We start from the raw sequence: 21,995 nt of genomic DNA on the forward strand, positions 1-21,995 counted from the left end.
TAATTGAGTGGTATATTTGTGTAGTAATGCCAGGCAGTGATGGATGCTATAGTTAGTATATTATTTAGGAAACAATATAATTTATAACAGACAGTTTGACATCCTGGACTAAGGAACTGTTTTCTGAACTACACACTTTACTTTATCACATGTAAATTCTTTGTGAACATTGTATACTGAAAGAACATAACCAATAAAAAAGTAAACCAAGCCAAAATTAGATGCATAAGTCATAACACAGTAACATAAGAAACACAAAAAACAAAATTAACACAAGTCCTCCAAAAAATTACTAATCCTATAGTAATGGGATCAAGTGAGAATGGAATAAAATCCCAGAGAGAGAACTCAAAAAAATGATTATATGTGTGTTCCATAAAATCAAACAAGAAAATAATCTCCTGATCAAGAAGACAAACCAAACAGGTCACTGAAATAAGGAAGTTAATTCAACAAGAGAAATACTGAAGAAAAGCCGATCTGAATACCCCATGGGCTTTTGTGGAGATATACGAGTCCTTAGTTATAAAATTACTTGTACATGTCTGTAAAGAATTAAATGCTTGAGATGGAAAATAATTCATCAAATACAAAGCTCTGTGGAAACTCTTAATAGAATGTATCAAGAAGAGGGTATAATATCTAAGCTATAGGACGATGTAGACAAACTGGAACAATCAAACAAAGACAAAGACAAAACAATGTGAGGAAACCAGTGGTGAATCCAAGATATATGTGACATTGGAAAAAATGAAACCTCCACTTAATAGATATCGAAGAAAGAGAACCTAGTACTAAAGGTATAGAAACATTTTTAAATTTTTTATTATTTAATTAATTTATTTAGATTATATCTCAATTGTTTTTCCTTCACTTGTATCCACCTGTTCCTCACTCCCTCCTGCTTTTACTCTATTCCCCTTCCCTAGGTCTATGACCTAGGGGGACCTCCTCCCCCAGTATATGGTCATAGGCTATCAACCAAGTCTCATCTTGGTAGCCTGCTTATCCTTTCTCTGAGTGCCACCAGGCCTCCCCACCTTGGGGAAGTAATCAAATATGGGGCACTAGAGTTCATGTTTGAGTCAGTCCCCACTCTCCACATAACTGTGGAGAATGTCCTGTCAATTGGCTAGATCTGAATAAAGGTTCAATGTTTACTGTATGTATTGTCCTTGGTTGATGCAATAGTTTGAGCAGATCCCCCTGGGTCCAGATCTGCCCATCATGATGTTCTACTTGTAGGTTTCTAGGACCCTCTGGGTCCTTCTATTTCCCCATTCTCCCATGCTTCTCTCATCTAGGGTCCCAATAGGATGTCCTCACATCTATTCCAATCTCCTGGTAAGTGAAGACTTCATGGGACATCCTTTTGGGGCTAGTGCCCAATTATAAGTGAGTATATACCATGTGAGTCTTTCTGCTTCTGGATTGAATCACTCAGTATGATCATTTCTAGTTCCATCCATTTGTCCACACATTTCAGGATTTCCTTGTTTTTAATAGCTGAGTAGTATTCCATAGTGTATATGTACCACAGTTTCTTTATCCATTCTTCTACTGAGGGACACTTAGGTTGTTTCCATGTTCTGGCTATTATGAATAAGGCTGCTATGAACATGGCTGAGCATATGTCCTTCTTGTGTGGTGGAGCATCTTCTGGGTATATTCCAAGGAGCAGAATAGCTGGATCTTGAGGCAGCCCTATTCCCAGTTTTTTGAGAAATCACCAGAAAGATTTCACCCCACAACTAGGAGAAAAAAAATAAAGATGCTTAGTCACTTTATAGTGATTAAGAAAATAATCCATGAGAATGGTATTACAACTCTGAACATACATGCCTAATTTCATAAAACAAAACTGAAATATAGTTAACAGTTGGTGACATCAAAAGCCACTCTCACCACTAGACTGATCAACTAGACAAACGAATAAGCAAAGAAATATGTGACTTAAATGCCATCATACATTAAAAGTACTTAGCAGACATCTATAGAACATCCCATCCAAGCAGTACAGAATACATATTCTTCTCAACAGCCATGAAACTTCCTCCAACATAGACTCTATATTAGAACATAAAACAAGTCTCAATAAATATAGAAAAAATAAATAATTATTGTACCTCATCACAATAGAATAATCAGGAGCAAGAGAAATCCTAAAACACACAAAACTCATGAAGATCAAATAACACTACTAAATGTTGGGTGGATTCCTGAAATTAAAAAGAAAATAGAAAAATTCAAAAAATTAAATAAAAATTAAAGCACAAAATACCAAAACATGAGATAGAATAAAAGCAATCTTAAGAAGAAAGTTTATAGATGTAAATATATTTATTAAGAAGTCAGAGAACTCTCAAAGAACTTTAAAATATATGTAAAGGTCATAGAAGAAGAAAAAAAAGTAAATAGAAATCACCAAGATCAGATTAGAAATTAGTGATATATATATAACCACAAAGAATCAATGAAATAAAAAGTTGGTACAGGGAGAGATAACTAATACTAAAAAAATTCTGAAGGAATCTTATGGAGACCTACTACTGTAGGAGTTTCTTAAATTATGTGCATACACATATAAAAGAGGGGTGCATCAAGGTCCCTACTGGACGAAAGAGGCAGGCTACCAAAATTCAGTCAGTAGAAAGAAATTATTAAGATCTGAACAGAAGAAACTAGTGAAACAAATAAAAACAACAAAAAATTACAATGAATAAATAAAGCAAATACTTAGTTCTCTGAAACAGTAAACAAAATTGAAAAGTTCTTGGCTAAACTAAAGAGAGAAGGGAGAATGAAATTGACAAATCAGAGAATAAACAGAGTATGTTAGAACAGATACTAATGAAATTCAGATAAGTGTTTAGTCTTACCTTGAAAAGATGTATCTCACAAATTTGGAGAGTTCTAGATGAATATGGCCTATAAAAATTAAACAAAGATGATATACAACAATTTCAACAGATTTATGTTAAGCAACAACATTGAAGCAGTGATTTTAAAACTCCCAACTTTAAAATGTCCTGACTCAGATGGATACACTGGTGAATTGCTCAGACTTTCAAAGAAGAACTAATGTAAATGACTTAAAATACAAGGAAAGTAATATTGCTAAACTCTTTTGAAAAACCTACCATTATATTGATTTTTACAGCAGATAAAGGGACAACAATAAGAACATGGAAATCCAGTTTCCATAAAATTAGATACAAAAAAATTCAAGAAAATCTTACCAAACAAACTAAAAAACACATCAAAAAGATCATTCACAATGACAGAGATGTAGATATGTTTTACTACACATTAACCAGAAAGTATTACAAATTACATACATACACTCAAAGACAGAAATCACATTTTGACTGGCTTTTTGACAAAATGAAACGTCCCTGAATGGTAAAGGTCTAAAAAGAACACTCAGAATATAGAAGGAACACACATCAATATAGCATATTATATATGTGAAAACCTTATACCAACATTATATTAAGTAGGGGAAATAAATCATTTTTACTAAAATCAGAAATAATATATTCTTCTTATTCAGTACAGTACCAGAAGTCTTAATTATATTAACAAGGTAAGAAAATAGTATAAAAATCAGACAGGAAGAAGTCAAGGTATTTCTATATCTAGACACGAATTTATACATTAAAAATCCTCCAAAACTCTTATAACTGATAAACTCTTTCATTAAAGAGGCAGCATACAAACAACACACAAGCACATCCACACACACAGCACACACAACACACATACACACTCACACACACAAATCAGCCTTTCTATATACCAGTAACAAACAAATTGTGGGGAAAATCAGGGAAACTATTCATTCCCAATTTCCTTTTCTAAATACCATAGAATAAACCTAACCAAGAAGGTAGAAGAACTCTATAATTAAAACTTTACAAGAATAAAGAAAGAAAACAATGAAAAAGTAAAAGAAAGAAAACAAAGGACTATACACCAGAAGATGAAAAATCCTCCCATGTTAATAGATTGGAAGAAATGATATTGTGAAAATGACTATCTTACCAAAAGGAGATAAATCTGGGAAGAGTTAGAAAATGAGGTGAATATGATCAAAATAATTTATAAAATTCTTAAAGAACTGACAAAACCTATGGGAAAAACTGAACAACCCAATTAAAATGACTAATGAAACTGAAGAGAAAGTTTTCAAAAGAAGAAATACGAATAGATATTAAACATTTTAAAAAGTATTCAGCATTCATAGCAATAACTGAAATAAAGATCTTATCTCACCCCAGTCAGCATATATCATAAAAGAAAGCAAATGACAACAAACGTTAGTGAGGATGTGGAAGAAGGGAGGTATTTATCTATTCTTAATAAGAATGTGCGGTCATAATGGAAATCAATGCAGAAGTTTTCCCAAAACTTAAAAATAAAACTACTATATGATCCAATAACATCTCTATTAAGTGTATGACCAAATAGTCCCCTACAGAGATTCTTGCAAAACCCATGTTCATTATATCTCTGTTTACAACAGCTAGGAAATGGAATAAGCTTGATGCCTAGCAACAGATGGTTGAATAGTGAATATGCAGTACATAAACATGGTGTAATTTTATTTGGCTATCAATAAAAATGAAATTATGAAATTTGAAAAGAAATAGATAAAACTAGAAAACATCATAATACTGAAGTAAACCTGCCTTTTTACACTTTTACATATGCAAATACCAACTCACATAATATATCCAAATTAAGGTTTCCTCTCCCTCTACTCCTCCCAGATCCTCACCAGCTCCCTTTTTATCTGCGTCCACACCCTTTCTTTCTTTCATTATGAAACAAATGAGCTTCTAAGGAATAATAATAAAATATAAAAAAATTAAAGATAAGGTAAAATAAAGATCATCAAATTGGAATTGGACAAGACAAGCAAACAGAAGGAAAATATTCAAAGAGTAGGCACAAGAACCATAGCCCATTCATTTACACACTCAGGAATCAAATAAAACCCTAAAGTGTAAGTCATAATATGTACACAGAGGACCTGATGCAGACTCATGTTGGCCCTGTGCATGCTGCCTCAGTCTTTGTGAGTTCATATGAACTTTGATTATGTTGATTTGGAGGACTTTGTTTTCTTGATTCTTCCGTTCGTTTTGACTCTTACACTCATACTATTTCCACTTCTGTGGGGTTACTTCAGCCTGGAGGGGATGGATTTGTTTGAAACACCTCCTTTAGGGTTGTGTTCCAAAATCTCTCACACTCTGATAATGTTTTGTTATAGGTCTCTATATTTGTTGCCATCTGATGCAGAAAGAAGCTTCTCTGATGATGGCTGAGCAAGGCACTGTATAGATCCCAGCTTTTAAGTTCTAGATCTGTATGCTTGATTTAGTGTCTATAGAAGTCTGGAAGCTAATAAGGGGTCAAGAAAAAAGGAATGAGAAAATGGCACTAGAGGTTAAGAGGTAGTAGAATAAATGTCATATGAAAGTATGGAGGGATATTGGTGGTTAATGATTTTAGTGGAGATGGGGGCAAGAGGTTAGTAGGGAAGAAATTAGGAAATTAGGAATAGTACCTGATGGTGAACTAGAGCAAATTAGTTGCTATATTTGTTGCTGTGATAAAATACAATGACCAAAGGGAACTAAAAGTAGAGTTTATTTTGGTTTAACCTTGCAGAGGGCTAGAGGTCCCTAGTGGCAAAAAAGGCATAGCAACTGGAAAAGGAAGCTGAGAGATCAACCCCACACACAGGAAGCAAAAAGGCATGAATTGGAAGAGAGAAGAGAGAATTAAACTCTCATACCTCTCTCTACCCTATGTGATGTATTTTCTCCAGCAAGATTCCATGTCTTAAGTGTTCCATAACCTCCCAAACAGCACCACCTACTGGATATCAAATGTTCAAAAATACAAGCCTATGAGGAACATTTCTCTTTCAAACCACCACAAACAATAGGCTTATTGTAAAGTTAACCACTTGTTTTCTTACTGGATTTGAGGTCCACAACTCAGATAGAATTCATTCCTGGTACTGTAAACTTCAACAAAAACCCCATGGCACTGATGAACTTATGACATTGTTTTGTCAAATAAACAGGTTATCAAATTTTTAAAAATTTATGTTGAAGGTGGGTGTGGTGCCACATGTCTGTAATCCCAGAACTCAGGGGGGCAGAGGCAGAGAGATGTCAGTGAGTTTGAGGTCATCCTGGTCTACAAAGTAACTCCAGGACAGCCAAGGCTACACATAGAAACCCTGTCTTGGAAAAAAAATATGCTGATGCCTATAGACTAGTGCTACTCTTTTTTTCCACAACAGTTTTTCTTAAATAATGACTTTTCAACATTAAGATTGTTATTGTGTGGAAATAGTCTCTTATTTTTGACTACTGAATTAAATGTTCATTGTATTAAATAATTGCAGAAAGAACTAGATACTCCCAACACCCAACCAAAGCTGAGTTCTGCAGTGATCACAGCAGAAAATAAGCAGTTCACAATTTAAACAGATTTATTAGCATTACCAAAGTTGACAGAAACCCTATCTGTTCATCATTTTCTTCTAACAACAAATATTACAATAACAGAATTTAATGATCAAATGTAAAAATAGTTTTGCAAAACTGCATTAATTATTCTCACCATCTAGTTGGGGTAAAAACTGAAGCACCATGACAATAATGAAGAGAAACTAGGGTGGATGCTTTAGATTTCAAACAGGGATTATATGGTTAATAAACATTGAGAGGAGCTATGTGTGATGGCACCATGGGCAGCAAAAGCAACAGATGTGAGAGCCATGCCAGCTGAGAAGCTTGATGTGAGAGCACCAGTCTGTGACAACCATCCATCACAGACTGCAAACTAATGCCAGTTTAAAATTCATCTCAATATCTTTATTCTTGAATTTGCAGATTACGGAGAAATGGATAAGCATTTTGCCCTTCCTCTCAAGCAGTGCCTTGTGCATTGCTGGCAATCCTTGGAAGAGCTGAATTATTGGCTGTCTAGATTTACCTACACCAATACATTTAACTGGTATTCAAAGCTCATCTTCAAAAAACCGAACATAATTTTGTGTGTTGACAGGTAGCTCCTCAAATGTACTTGCATGAGATATGTCTGTGTTCCATCCAAGGAGAGTATTATACAGAACCTCCACGTTATTTAAGACTTCTTGGTTCTCTCGGAAATGAAGTATAATTTCCCCATTTAAGCTGTAAGCAAGTCCAATGTTTGATTCCTGTACATATACAAAATATCCAATTTGGTAAAGGCCAATGTAGTAAAACCAATTATCATATGAGTATATTTGAGCAACTAGGTCCAACCAGCTGCATCTTCTTTTCCTCCAAGTCGTTACTCGAAATTCTCTACCCTGTATTTGTAATAATTCTCCAATTTCGTTGTCTTGCTCTGTGCGAAAGGCACCAATACCAACTCTAGTGGTATAAACTTTTACAACTTCATATACCTATCCAACATTTTCAGGGGGGCACACTCACACCTGTATAAGTGCCTCCAACAGTACATTTTGAAGAGGTTACAAAAGGGTAAGCTCAACAATTAATATCTAATAAAGCTGTGTTTGCACCTTCTACCAAGGTTTTCTTGAGTGGTCCATTAAAGGCCACATATAGGAAGTAAACTCCATCTTTTACCATCAGTTTAATTCTTTCCATATAATTCTTGAGTTTCTGTAATTCATCTTCAATGTCTATTTCCAGAGTAGGATACATAGCATTGTACTGGTTAGCTAGAACTTTGAACCTCTCACAAACGCCATTGAAGTCAGAAATAAGATCACACATCTGAAGTCCACTCCGAGCACCCTTGGATGAATGCACTGGGCTAATGCCCTTTATCATGGTATGCACTTTCTTTCCTGCTTGATCTTGTTTCTGCTGTTCCTGGATACCACCAGTTGCTTGGTGAAAGTCAAACACAATATGAGCTCTGTCTGATATGGACAAAAGTATCTCGCTTGTTGCAAAACCTAGTTAGGAATCATTGGTTTAGATGAGCAGTAAAATATAAACTTTGGAATTCAATGTCGTAAATGAAGACACAGCTGCTTTTAGATAAAAAGAAGATGATAAAGTATGCAACTGGGACACTAAGGCTTTGAAATTATGTACTAGATGTGATCAGTTCATAACATATACAGTAGAATGAATATAGAAATAAATATAGGGGCTGGAGAGATGGCACTGACTGCTCTTCCAGAGGTCATGAGTTCAATTTCCAGCAACCACATGGTGGCTCACAACCATCTATAATGTGATCTGATATCCTCCTCTGGCCTGCAGGTGTACATGCAGGCAGAGCTCTGTATACATAATAATAAATAAATAAATCTTTAAAAAAGAAAGAAATATAGACATGAATTGCTACACATATGCATGTTTTCATAATGAAACCCATTAGTTTGCATGCTGTTACAAATTAATAGAAAAAAATTTAAAGTACAATGACTATTTTTATTCTACCATGAAATAATTGATTTAAGCTAATCATCAGTTATTTTCATCATAGTGATTACTCCTGTAAACTAGTCAAAGATAAAGCTTGGGCCCACAAAGCATTTAAGAAATAAAATTAAGAAATTGAAAACTTTGTTTTATTTCACATTTCTATAAGCTGTTTTGAAGTTCAGAGGGGCCCAACTCAGCAGGTAGGAAATGCCAGAAACTGTTGACACTTTGCACTTAAGATTCAGCTTTTCCTTAGCTCAGTCCTTTGAGGAAGCTACTGCTGCGTTAAAGTGAGGCCTTCACTTCATCCGGACTAGTACCGTGCTGGCAATCCACAACATGGCCTCTGTCTCTAAACTCACCTCCATCTACTTTGCCCTCATTCTTCACGACGATAAGGTGACGGTCAAGGAGCATCAGATCAATGCCCTCACTAAAGCAGCAGCTGTCAAAGTTGAACCTTTCTGGCCTGGCTTGTTTGCAAAGGCCCTGGCCAGTGCTAACATTGGGAGCCTGCAATGTAGGGGCTAGTGGGCCAGTTCCAGCAGCTGGGTGTGCACCAGCAGGAGGTCCTGTGCCAGACACCGCTGCTGCCCCAGCTGAGGAGAAGAAGTTGGAAGCAAAGAAGGAAGAATCTCAGGTGATGGTGATGACATGGGCTTTGGTCTTTTTGACTAAACCTCTTGTTAACACGTTCAATAAAAAGCTTAACCTGTAAAAAAAAAAAAAAAAGAAGAAGAAGAAGAAAAAGAAAAGAAAGAAAGAAAGAAAGAAAAGAAAAAAGAAAGAAATATTCAAAGAGAAAATGAATTTGGTAGGGGTGGTTTTTTTTATTAAGGGAAAACAAATAACATTTGACAAAATGAGCTACCCATATTAATTCATGAATCTTTCATTTTGCAGAGTATTTTTAACCCTTTTGTAGTTTGCATGCATGAATGCATCTTTTCTGACTCTTGAACATAAGAACTGATACTTAAATGTACTATGCTGTCAGTCTTCAGAACTATGCAACAAGATGCCTAAGTTAAAATGCCAGTTGCTCTGGGAGACTTCCTCAGACTGCAGATGGGAACAGATGCAGAGACCCACAGCTGGACATCATACAGAGAGTCTAAATGGGAGGGTTCCACCAAATCCTTGCCCTGAGAGCTCAGACACCCCACAGAGCAGAAGGCAAAAAGATTGTAAGAGCCACAGGGGATGGAGGACATCAGAACAAGGCCCACTGACTGCATATAAGCTCACAGAGACTGAAGCAGCAAACACAGGGCCTATAGGACTCTGCACCAATTCTTCTACTTTCCACTTAGTGTTTCTATGGGATTCCTAACCATGAGAATGTATGGATCTCTGATTCTTGTGCCTGTTCTTGGGACTGTTCTCTTCTTGTTCAGTTGCAGTGCACAACTTCAATATGATAGCTTTTTCTTTATCTCATTAGATTTTATTCTGTCATATTTACTTTTTATCTTTTAGAAGTCTGCTCTTTCTAATGAGATCCAGAGGGGAAAGGAGGTGGGGAGGAACTGAGAAGGATAGAGGGGAAAACTATAATCTGGGCATATTTTATGAGAAAATTAAATGATTAATTTTTAAAACCTGAAAAAAAAAAACACCAGTTCTGTATGTTTTATATCTGAGAATGTAACATCTTTCTGTTCTTCACAAATAAAAAATAATTCTTCCTATTTTATTAATATAGAAATAAACAAAATATATATTGTATGGTCTGGTGTTTCTCAGATATCAAGTCTTGCTTGATTCTTTAATATTTATAGCACAGATTTGAAAGTCAAAGGAGATGTGGGTCCAATTAAGGATAATTCATTAAAGCATGCAACACAGTGCAATTGACTTCCTCCTAGATGGCAAGATCATGGAGAGGAGCAAGAGATGAAATATTAAACAAAACAAAAACAACCTTCATTTTTGTTAAGTGTGTAGGTTAGAAATCCCATGTTATCATGCCTTCTATTTTTCACCATCCTCCCTCCACTACCAGAAACTGCTTGAAGGAAATGATCTGGTCAACTCATTCACTTAATGTGTCAGTAATGGGAAAACTTCATGCCTGAGCACTTCCTCAGAGAGGGGGTTCAGCCTTATGATCAGCACAAGTCTAGTAGGATAAATAGGAGAGATATTAGTATTGTTCATACTTGCTGGAATTGATAGCAGATAGATTAAGGATTATGGCAGTATAAGAAATTTAATAATAAATCATAAAATCATAAAATGTTATCACTAAGAGGTTTTTCTTATTGTTTTCTACCAAACAATAACTATACTTGTAAATTTTTAAAGGAGGGAGTAGATAAATTAGTGATAATATTTCCGGGTTTTTATTTTAGTAACATTAAAGCATAGGATGTCATTGTTATAAGTGAGGGAGGGCAAAGGTATTTTGGTAAGTTAAGAAAAATGCACTTCCATTCTGAAAACATATACTTTCTCACAAGCATTCTACAGTCCTAAAAGTATAAATGTATAAGGTGTGCATGATGTACAGAACAATTAAGGCCGGTTCTCTGCTCTTTGTATGAGTAGAAAAGAAGACATCTGTAAATCTTCATTCATGCCACATAAAGAATGGCATCTAATAGTAATTCACAAGGATTCTGTGACCAACAAGAAGCACTGTCTATGCCTAGACATCCATGTCTCAGCCAGTCTCAGAGCTATTCTCATACAGTGGATTAGTAATATAAGTTACCTGCTTGTTCTGCAGTTTGAATTCTTCACATCCCAGTTGCATCCCTCTCCCTCATGCTCTCCCAATCACTCCTCCCTCCATCATACCTTCTCTCTCCCTCTGACACTGGACAAGACATGACAGGATGCATTCTTATCAGCATGCTGGACACTGACATCCTGCAACCGTCATGTTCCATCACCAAATACTTCAGTTGCTGTACCTTATCAGAACAGGACAGCTCCCAGGACACTTTCAAAGGAAGCTTCCAATATCAATTGGTCCTGCATTTCAGACTGTCCTACACAGGACTCTAATTAAGCCTGGAATTTCTCAACATTTTGAAACTGGACCATAAATGCTATTCCTAGCTTGTTTAACCATTTCCCCCATTTTTTTTTGGACAATTGTGAAGGTATTATTCATCCCAAATTAGCCAGAAGAAGCCTTAAGAAAACAATGCCCCATTTCTTTTAAGGGGAGTTTGGTAGATTTTTTGTTGCTTTCTTGGGTGATAGATGTTTATTTTCAATGGGAGTTGGTTATAAGTTACTATTGGTCTTATTTAGAGAGAAAAAAAGGTTGGACTCAGGGATGTCTTTTTCTTTATCTTACATTTTTAGGTTTGGAGATACAGGTTGAAAAGAAAGAAATGTTTACAGAGGATAGGATAAAAAGTAGATTAGTGGATCTACTCCTCAACTTAATGCATTAGTTGTTACTAACAAAGTTATTTTTAGTTCACTGGTATAGAATTTTGTATACAGATACAAAATAAGTTTAATGTTAGATAGATACATTGGTATAGAATTCAAATTTAAGATTATTCTTCACAAATTTTATATACATATGTATGTATATATATGTTTCTACTTTAATATGCAGTATTGTACCCATACAACTCAATTATAATACAAGATTTACTTCCAATAAGTTTAAAGTGCTATTGGAGGCTGTTGAGGATAAGTAAATTATACAAGCTAACTGTTAGTTGATCAAATCATGGTCATATAATTACTAGTTTATTTTTATCACAAGAATATACATCCTAGGTGTAACTGATAGATATGGTTCTATAGAAAGTTAAAGTAAAATAGATAATGTGTTTAAAAACCTCAGAGACTATAGAATATGACATTTAAAGATGTTTTTATTATTTTAAAGATTCATTGACAATGAGACAGTTTAACTCCTGGCAACACTCAGCCTACCTCAGAGAAGATGATGAGCATCAAAGAACCTCTTTATGGAAATGGCTTCAAATGTGGCAAAACAGCCACTGGGCAAAATGTCCTTGTTTCTTCACAGATCTAATTATACCTAAAAATGTGCAAGCTTGGATACAGGCGGAGTCAATGGCCAAACTCTGCCAAGACAGGGTAAGCAAGTTCTCAATAGCTCCTGCCTCACAAATATGTCTGTCAGATATATTGGTCCAGGAGGCTAAAGATGATGATCCAACATTATAGAGAATTTTGAGTGACTGTTCAGGCAGCAAACTGTCTCTGTCATCTTCTCATTTGGGAACCTGCCAGCTGGCACTCCCTGTATACTCAGGTAATTAATTTTATTCCTTCTCAAGTCTCTGATCAGGTGGAAGGCCAAATAGTTTAGTGATACAATTAAACTTGGTTGTTTAGGGGTTGGGATATTTTTGGGTCTAGATAGATGTTTTAAGTTGATAATGATGAGATATGATAGATGTTGATTTACATTCAGAAATTTAGACTCACCAAGATAGGAACGATATTTTCCTCAAGGCTGTCAAATACAAATAGCCAAAACACTACGAACGTAACATTTATATAATTCCTGATTGTTTAGTGGTTCTTCTTGCTGTAGGTAGTTTAGTGTGTGTGTGTGTGTGTGTGTGTGTGTGTGTGTGTGTAAAAAATAAAAAAATATTTAATAATAAAAAATTTTAAAAAGCAATCCAAAAAAAGAAAAATACACTTCTTCATCTCACTAGTAAAGTTCTTAGGCTTCACTAGTTGGTGGGTATGTATAATTTCTGCATCTGTGAAAGAACTGTATTCATTTGATTGTTTTCTAAAAATACCCTTCAAATAATACTGTGCCTCACTTTTTTTTAACAAGAGGTCTCTCACATTCATGAAACTACTGAGTACTAAGATTTTCCAAACATAAGAAGTTATTTCCTGGTGACTAGTTGAAGGATAACTATCTAACCCAGACTTTTACAATAACATTCCTCCGTTGAATCTTTTTTTTTTTTTTTTTTAATGACAGGAGTTCAGTTCAGTTTAACTCTGAAATTGGATTTCAAAGTTGTGAACAGTATGTTTTCTCCAATGTGGCTTTAAAATAGAGAAAATGGTTTGTAGACAGAAAAGTAGCATGCATGCTTAGGGAAGCATAGACAACTGAGACAGAACACTACATTTTTGAGTTCGTTGTTCTAATTGTTTCAGAGGCTAAACAGAAATGTGGTTCTATTGGATATCTCTCTTAGCTGTATTGTAAATAGCTTTATAGACTGTTATCAATTTTTTGCTTCAGTGAATTCATTGGGCTTCTATTACTGCAACCAAGACGTTTAAATAGCAAAACCCTATAGTTAACAAAATTAAAGGCAAGTCATTGGTGAATTTTATATTCACATAATTCTACTATTATACTAGTATTTTTATTTTTATTGATGTTGTTAGTATTAAAGTAGTATTTATTTACAATGAGTGAACTTGTAGGAAAGGTGCCCTTGCAGGATTGTAATCCCATCACTGAGAGGCAGAGACATAAGGATTGCTGTTAGCACTAAGGCAGCCTTGTATCTGTAGTTCCAGGCACACTAGGATTACATAACAAGACTAATTCTTCACAGCCTTTAAATGAAAATGAGTGTAGGAGTTTACTTATCTTTGGACTATACTTAAGAAACTGCTACATCTCTGTGTATGTGCGTATGTGTCTGTGTTTGCACAATGTGTGTGTGTGTGGGTGTATGTGTGTGTGTGTGTGTGTGTGTGAGAGAGAGAGAGAGAGAGAGAGAGAGAGAGAGAGAGAGAGAGAGAGAGAGACTATTACAGAGTAGAGAACACGCTCCATCGTGAGCATTCAAAAATATGAATGAAAGAAAATTTCTTGAGATTTTCAGTCAGACAGATGGGTTTGTTTGCTTTACCAGACCCATAATTGGATTCTTTTCTAATGGAGAAACAGATTTTATAGGTTAAATAAGTGTTAGAACTGAAGCCAATACTACTTGGGAAAGCCTCTATTCCTGATATTATGCTAGGCTAAGTGGATATTTACATAGAAATAAAACTTCAAAAAGACAGAAATAAAGATTAGTAGTGTCCTAGCTAATTTTATGTCAACTAGACACATCTAGAGTCATTTGAATTGAAGGAACATCAATTAAAAATATGCCTCCATAAGTTTCATGGTAGGGCATTTTCTTAAATGATTGGTGGGAGAGAGCTCAATTTGTTGTGGGTGGTGCTGTCTCTGGGCTGGTGGTCCTAGATTGTATAAGAAAGCAGGTTGTAGAAGCCATAATGAGCAAACCAGTAAGAAGCACTCCTCCATGACCTTGGAATCATTTCCAGCCTCTAGGCTCCTGCCTTGTATGAGTTCTTGCCCTGATTTCTGAATAATAGACTGTTACTTCGAAGTACAAACAGAAGTAATACCTTCCCCACTGAAGGGGGAAAACAAGACTCCAACTAAAAAGCAAAAAATAATGAAAACTGAGACAACACAGGAATCCAAAGACTTACTAAAAGTCAATATTATACATAAAACAATTGTTTTTAAGTCATTGAAAAACCTGGGCTAAATTGTCCTCATTTCTACCACAGATAGAATTCTGCCTTAAAAAGGACAAGTTTGGATACAGGCAGAGTCGACAGACAAACTCTGCCAAGACAGGGTAAGCAAATCCTCAATAGTTCCTGCCTCACAAATATGTCTGCCAGATATATTGGGCCATAAGGCTGAAGATGATGCTCCAATGTTATTGAGAGTTTTGGGTGACTATTCAGTTAGCAAATTGTCTCTGTCGTCTTCTCATTTGGAAAGCTACTACCTGCACTCCTGGCACACACAGGCAATCAAGTCTATTCATTCTCAAGTCTCTGATGGGGTTGAAGACTAGGTATAATGAAGCTTAGTTGTTTAGTAGTTAAGATTTTTTAGGCCTAGATAGATGTATTAAGTTGATAATGACAAGATGTTATGGAGATTGATTTACATTCAGAATGTTAGATTCACCAAGATATGCAAGGTGTTTTCTTCAAGGCTGTCAAATACAAATAGCCAAAACACTAAGAATGTAACATTCATATAATTCCTGATTGTATCATGGTTGTTCTTGCTATAGGCAGTTTATTGTATATATGTATAATAATATAAATGGGTAAATAAATATTTAATAAAAAATTCAAAAAAGAGAAAAACTTAGTTGTGTCAGCAAAAATTGGGAAGCTCCATACTGATAAAAGCAGATGCAAATTAAAGAAGCTACAATATATCCTCTAACCAAGAAATGATGGGAGATATATGTCCAACGTTACTTACTGAGACAGCATTTGAACATAGGTATTCTGAGTACATGTTAATCAAGACAAGCCATGCAGACTCCATATAGTAGCTAAGAACAGGGGTTATAAAGTAAGAACACATTTGAATTTGAATTACTTTCACTATATAGTCTTGAGCAAATAACTTAGGGCTGGTAACACTCCATTTTCTCTTCTGTGAAATGAGGACAAAATGGGTCTTCCCAAAGAAATGGCAGCAACTAAAGTTAACAACAATCAGACCCGAGCCATGTGCTTAAGTGACAGCCCTATCTTATACCTGTACTTACTAAAGTGGTGTTATGGAATCATTTTGGCAAACAAGAACAATCCAAAATCTGAGAAATTTACCCATAAAAAACTAGAAATGTTGCTAGATCCCAGAAGCTCAGGTTGAAAGACGTGGCATGCTATGTAATGCCAGAAACTCCAAGCTACTTAGTGAACTAACATTTTCTGAAGAAACCACATCTGTATTAATAAGAAGGCAGATTGTTTAAACATGGATGGCTTAGAACCTTATGACTTAGATTTTATTAGTAAAATTAGTATACCTCTATCCTTGCTAACCCTGAAATACTAATGATTCTATAGTATAACACATGAAAGTTATAGAGACCTTTTACTTTTTCTTCTAGAGTCTACCAAATTAATCTCCCCACTAACATATTTATCTGTGACTTTTTTTCATTTATATATATATGAAAGTTCATGTAGCATATTTAATTATAGAACATACCCATTCAAGAGAGTGGAATGAATCCATGTTCTTGAACCATGGCCACTCATTGAGGTATATTGAACTATATTATTACTTATTTAATGTTAATATATTCTCTTTTGTTACCAGTTAGGAATCTAATAGCCAGGAAACAGGGATAGTAGAGAGTGATCTAGAAGGTAGGAATATTTAAAACCTGGAGCTGGAAACAATCACAACTTCATCAAGAAGATGAAAGAAGCAGCTAATATGTTAAAGGCCCTACAAAAGGAAATATACTGAATATAAATTCAACTTCCAGCAATGCTAGCCTAGTAATTACAACCACTGTACAAAAGGTAAAGGCTAGTATGAAGTATATCTGTATTGTCAATGTAGGCTGAATTGTAAAAGGAAAAGATGTGGAAACATACTTTCCTTTGTATTGAATTTTTTTTTCATAGAATACATTCTGATTACAGTTTCTCCTCCCCTCATTCCTCCCAGGTCTTCCCCACTTACCTGCCCAGCTAAATATACACCTGTCTGTCTGTCTGTCTCTGTCTCTATCTCATTATAAAACAAATAGGCATCTTAAAAAATAATAATAAAGTAAGATAAAGGCAAGCAAACTAGAATAGGACAAAACAAATGAAAGAGTCAAAAGAAGTTACAAAAACACACACACAGAGACACATATTTTTCAACACAAAAATAAAAATACAAATTCAGAAACTGTAATGTGTATGGAAAAGATCTAAAAGGTTAAAAAATGCCACTGAGTTGTTTTCTATCAGCCATCTACTACTGGGCATAGAGTCTACACTTAAGAGTGGTTTATATAGCTGGTAAGATTTTGTTGGGGAAATTGATTTTATATGAATGGAGATAGCTTCTGGGTTATGGATGGGCATATGTCCACTTCCCTTCTAAGTGCTAGAACCCCATCTGGTTTAGTCCTGTGCATGCTGCCTCAGTTTCTATGAGTCTATATGAGCTTGTCTCATGCTGATTTAGAAAGACTTGTTTCTTTGGTGTCCTCACCACCTCTGGCTCTTACACTCTGTCTCCTTTTCCACAGAGATCTCTGAGTCCTAAGGGGAGGAATTTGAAGTAGACAACCCATTTATGTCTTAGTGCTCCAAGGTCCTGCTTTGTGGGTCTCTGTGTTTGTATCCATTTGCTGCAGAAAGAAGCTTCTTTGTTGATGGCTGAGCAAGGCACTGATATATGAATATAGCAGAATGTCTTTAAGAGCTATTTCGTTGCTATGTTCCTTTAATAAAACAGAAGGATTTGGTTTTCCTTTCTGTCTCCGGTCTATCTAGTCTCAGGTTCTTGGACACATGAACAGTGTTACATATTGGTTTTGTCTCATGGAGTGAGCCTCAAAGCCAATCAGATACTGGCTAGTTACACCCAAAGTTCTGCGGCAATATTGCACAAGCATATCTTGTAGGCTAGTCAGCATTGTAGATCAAAAGGTTTGTAGCTGGTTGGGATTCTTAACCTTGCTACTTTGGTAGCATGCAGAGTACCTTCCAGTGCTATGAACTTCCATATGAGTAAAGGCTCTAGCTGAGCAACAGCTTGACTTCTCCATGTCCAATGAGTAGTGGAGATGGTATCTTCGGCATTCGTGCCTTACCATCAGTTTGTGGTAGCCTTGGAAGTAGTTTGAGTTGTTTTGGGGTTTTCATAGGACCCATTTGGCTAACAGCTCAATGAGATTTAACTCATTTCTGGAACTTGTGGCTTTATTTGGTGCCAAAGGGTGTCTAGTTGGGGCTTATTTCCCCTGTCATTTTGGTATATATTTTAGGAAGTTTCTACTGTATTAGGTTTCTATAGTACCCATCTAATGTCCCTTAGTTTTAGCTGTCCCTGTCTGTATTCCATCCCTTCCCTCTTTTGCCTTCCCCCTCCCCATTTGATCCTCCTCTTCCATTCCCAACCACACATGTTGATTTCTAATTTTCTAATTCATTACACCTTCCTAAGAAGATCCCTCCCTCCCCACATAGGTCCTTACTCAATACCTAATTTCTGTGGTTATGCTAATTGTAGCCTGTTTATGGAAAATTTAACAGCTAACATCCACATATATAGGGATATATACACATTTGGGAGGTCTAGGTTACCTCACTAAAGATGATGTTTTTCTAGGTCTATATGCATTTATCTGTGCTATTCCATTGTGTAAATGTTCCATCCTTCAACTGACAGCCATCTAGGTGTGGAAGCATGCTTTCAGTGGTTCAGTGAAATGCATTACCATACTCTATGACAAATTTTGTGGCCATACCAAAGTATTTGTATGTAATAAAAATCTCAGTGAGGACTTCTCTGACCTTAGATGAGTTCTTACTTAGAGAAAGAACAGTCAAGATAGTCCTGTGAGCATACTAGAATGTTAGAACCACCAAAGTAAACAATTTATATTCTTAAATCTATAGTGGTTTTATCAGAACAGTCTATAATCACACACATAAGAGGTGGGCTAGAGTTACATCAATATAATTTCCCCATTAAAAACAGTATTCTTTTAGTAGGTTTTAGGAGAAAATAGCAGAAGGAGAAAGGGTAATAAAACAACAGAATATGGAAAAATAAAAACCTATCCAGACAAACTTATATGTTAAGTTTTAAAAGTCCCTGAAAATACTAAAATATTGAACTTATACCAGTTATAGTGGTGGGTTTTTTTCCCAGCAAAATAAAAAACCTATTCAATATTTAAAATTATGAACTTGGTGAGTTTTGCATCATATACCTCTTGAGAGAATACCTGGCACATAGTAGGTTGTTTGAAAACAGCCCTTAACTCTTGAAAGGTTTTGTGCATCTTGGCAATCATGTGTGGTACACACACATGACATACAGGTATCTTTTAGTAGACAGAATAATACAATCTACAAAGTCAGATTTCAGAGATTTCAATCATGACTTTATTAATTACAGCATATATGACCTCTAACAAGTTACTATAAGCTTCATGTGTCTCTTTTCTTATCTGTAAAATAACACATTTTTCACAAGAGTGCTGTGAGGAATAAACAAACTCTGAGCACATAGTAAGTTCTCTTTCTGCTAAATTACTCTACATGAAGCTCTTAGAAGGAAGGAGATCACAAAGTAAAATTTAATAAATGTCAGTTCTTGTTACAGTTCATCCTATAAGACAACTTCAATATATATAATGAAACCCTTTAACTTTAATCTGAAGTAATTCAATTACTTTTCTAATTCTACTATAGCTTTTGTATCCATATTCCTGAGCTAATTTACTTCTTGTGACAGGGGCTACTTTAAACAACTTTGCAGACAGATTTTCCTGAGAATGACCACTCACTTTTGAGAAGCATTGGAAGACAGATGACTAAGGAATATAATGTTGGGTAGGAGACAGTAGGACCATTACTGAAATGCTAATATTTGTGGTAATTGAATATCCCCTATTCTGATATTGAAGTTTATTTAGGAAGAAAAAATCTCTATGCCATAAAAATAAGCAAGAATGTTATCACTTTTTTGTCTATTGGAAAATACCATTTGATTTAATTTACAGCTTTAGTTGTATTTAAAAATACAAATCTGTTTGAACTAAGCAATATATGTTTAAATGACATGTATCATAGTCCCATTTGTGATTGATTAGGTAAAATGTAAAGATTCTCAACAATAATGCTCCATTTTCAAAGATATGAAAGATGTCCTTTTTATGACAATAGCTACCTTGTTCAAAAACTCAAAACTACTTTGTTGTTCATACATTGATCCATGTTATTATAAATAGCTACAAGGGATCGTAGTGAAACTAAAGCAATTGGAGAATTTTCTGTGTGACTTAAGAAAAAATTCATACTTCTCTGAGGAGACATATGTAAAAAGGCAAGTATAAACAAGTTTGGAGAATCTGTCAACAATATCTAATCACTACCTACACTTTATACCTTCACTGTCAGCAATTCACAGGCATGACTGTGATCATTTTTTCCAGTTTCAAGATGGATTTTTCCAACCACTGGATCCTGTTTTCAATTAGGTGCAAATAGCTTATGCCTTGTGGACTAAAGGATGAAACACTCATTGAGTAGTACTAGGCACCAAAAACCCAATGTGAAAGAGAGAACTCTCACTTAAGAGAATTCAAGTTCATATTTTCTTCATTTGAATAGCTATAAAACAATGGAAAGTTTACTTTAGTTCCCCATGCTTAGGTTCCTTTTCTGTACAACAGAGATTCCCTTGCACCCTCTGCTTCATTTCAGAAGTTGCTATGAAAATAAATTGAGCACATCAATTGGTTGCCCAGTATCAAATGGTCAACCCTGATAATAAACATACAAGACTCATTATAGGAACTGGGAAGGTCATGTATTAGGAATATATATGTGTATGCATACACACACATGCATGGAATAATGAAAAAAGAGATTCTGAATTTGAAGAACAGGGAGTGGCATGTGGAAAGGTTTAAATGGAGGAAGGGGAAAAATAAATGTCATTATATTATAACCTCAATAAAATTAGCATAATGGAATTCTGTATACTTACAAATATACAGACTCAGTTGGACAATTTAAAATATTTTCCTTATGTTTATTTAAGATCTAGATTTAAACTAATATTAAACTGTTATAATTAGGAAAAATAGAAACAGACTGAGGTATTACATATGACTACACTAGTGAACTGTACTAGTCTATACAAAGGTTAGGTGGTAGTCCATGTTACCAAGAAGCAAAGAGGCAGAGATCAATCAGGGTATCACCCCTTTTCTTAATGCAGAGGAAGATATAAATGTGATAGCAGTTTGAACTCCTACTTGAAGATACAACAGCTGTGACAGATATAGTCCTATTTGTATTATGTTGGCCTTGGTCCAATGTCCTTAGAATAACCCATTGTTTTCAAAGAGTGTTTATTATAAATAATTTTGAATGGAAAATTTTTAACTAAAATATAAATATGGCACACCTCCTTTCCTTTTCTCCCTTCCATGTGTTATCTTTCTCCAACCTTTCCCATGTACACTCTGGCTCCTTCTCAAATTGATTGACTTTTTCTTTGAATATTATTACTAAAAATATATTCATACATATATAACCCCATGAGCCCATTTAGTGATTCTTGTATGTGTATGATGTGACAGTTGTCTTGGGTAACCAATTGGGGAATCCAATATTCCCTAGATCAGTAGTTTTTAGTTGCTTTAGTACTTTGCATAGGAATTAGACCCCATAAATGTCACTCTTCTTCATTATCAAGTCTATTGTGACTGCCATGGTTAAGATCTTGTATATGAAGCTATATTGTTGAGGTATCATAGGTGTACCTTCCTCATGATTTCTAGACGACACACTCTCACAACAAACATCCTGTTCTTCTGGCTCTTAAAACCTTTCCATCCAGACTTCAATGATGTTCACTGAGCCTTAGGTATAAGAACTGTTATGGATATATTTTGAGGTGGAGCTCTCCATCATCTGCCAATTTTTGCATTATTACCAGTTGTGATTTTCTATGAAGACTTCCATTTTCTGTAAACTATCTAACAAATATCACAGCATCAAGCAAAG

General features: G+C 35.2%; 2 pseudogenes; one reads left to right on the top strand and one right to left on the bottom strand.

Annotated features, from left to right (window-relative positions):
- Positions 1–6,853: 6,853 nt before the first annotated feature.
- Positions 6,854–8,407, bottom strand: LOC127185268 (adenylosuccinate synthetase isozyme 2-like; annotated as a pseudogene).
- A 409-nt stretch (positions 8,408–8,816) lies between these two features.
- On the top strand, positions 8,817–9,155 carry LOC127185559 (60S acidic ribosomal protein P1-like; annotated as a pseudogene).
- The last annotated feature ends 12,840 nt before the right edge of the window (positions 9,156–21,995 follow it).

This window comes from Acomys russatus, chromosome X (assembly GCF_903995435.1).
Source record: "Acomys russatus chromosome X, mAcoRus1.1, whole genome shotgun sequence".
NCBI classification, from domain to species: Eukaryota; Metazoa; Chordata; class Mammalia; order Rodentia; family Muridae; genus Acomys; species Acomys russatus.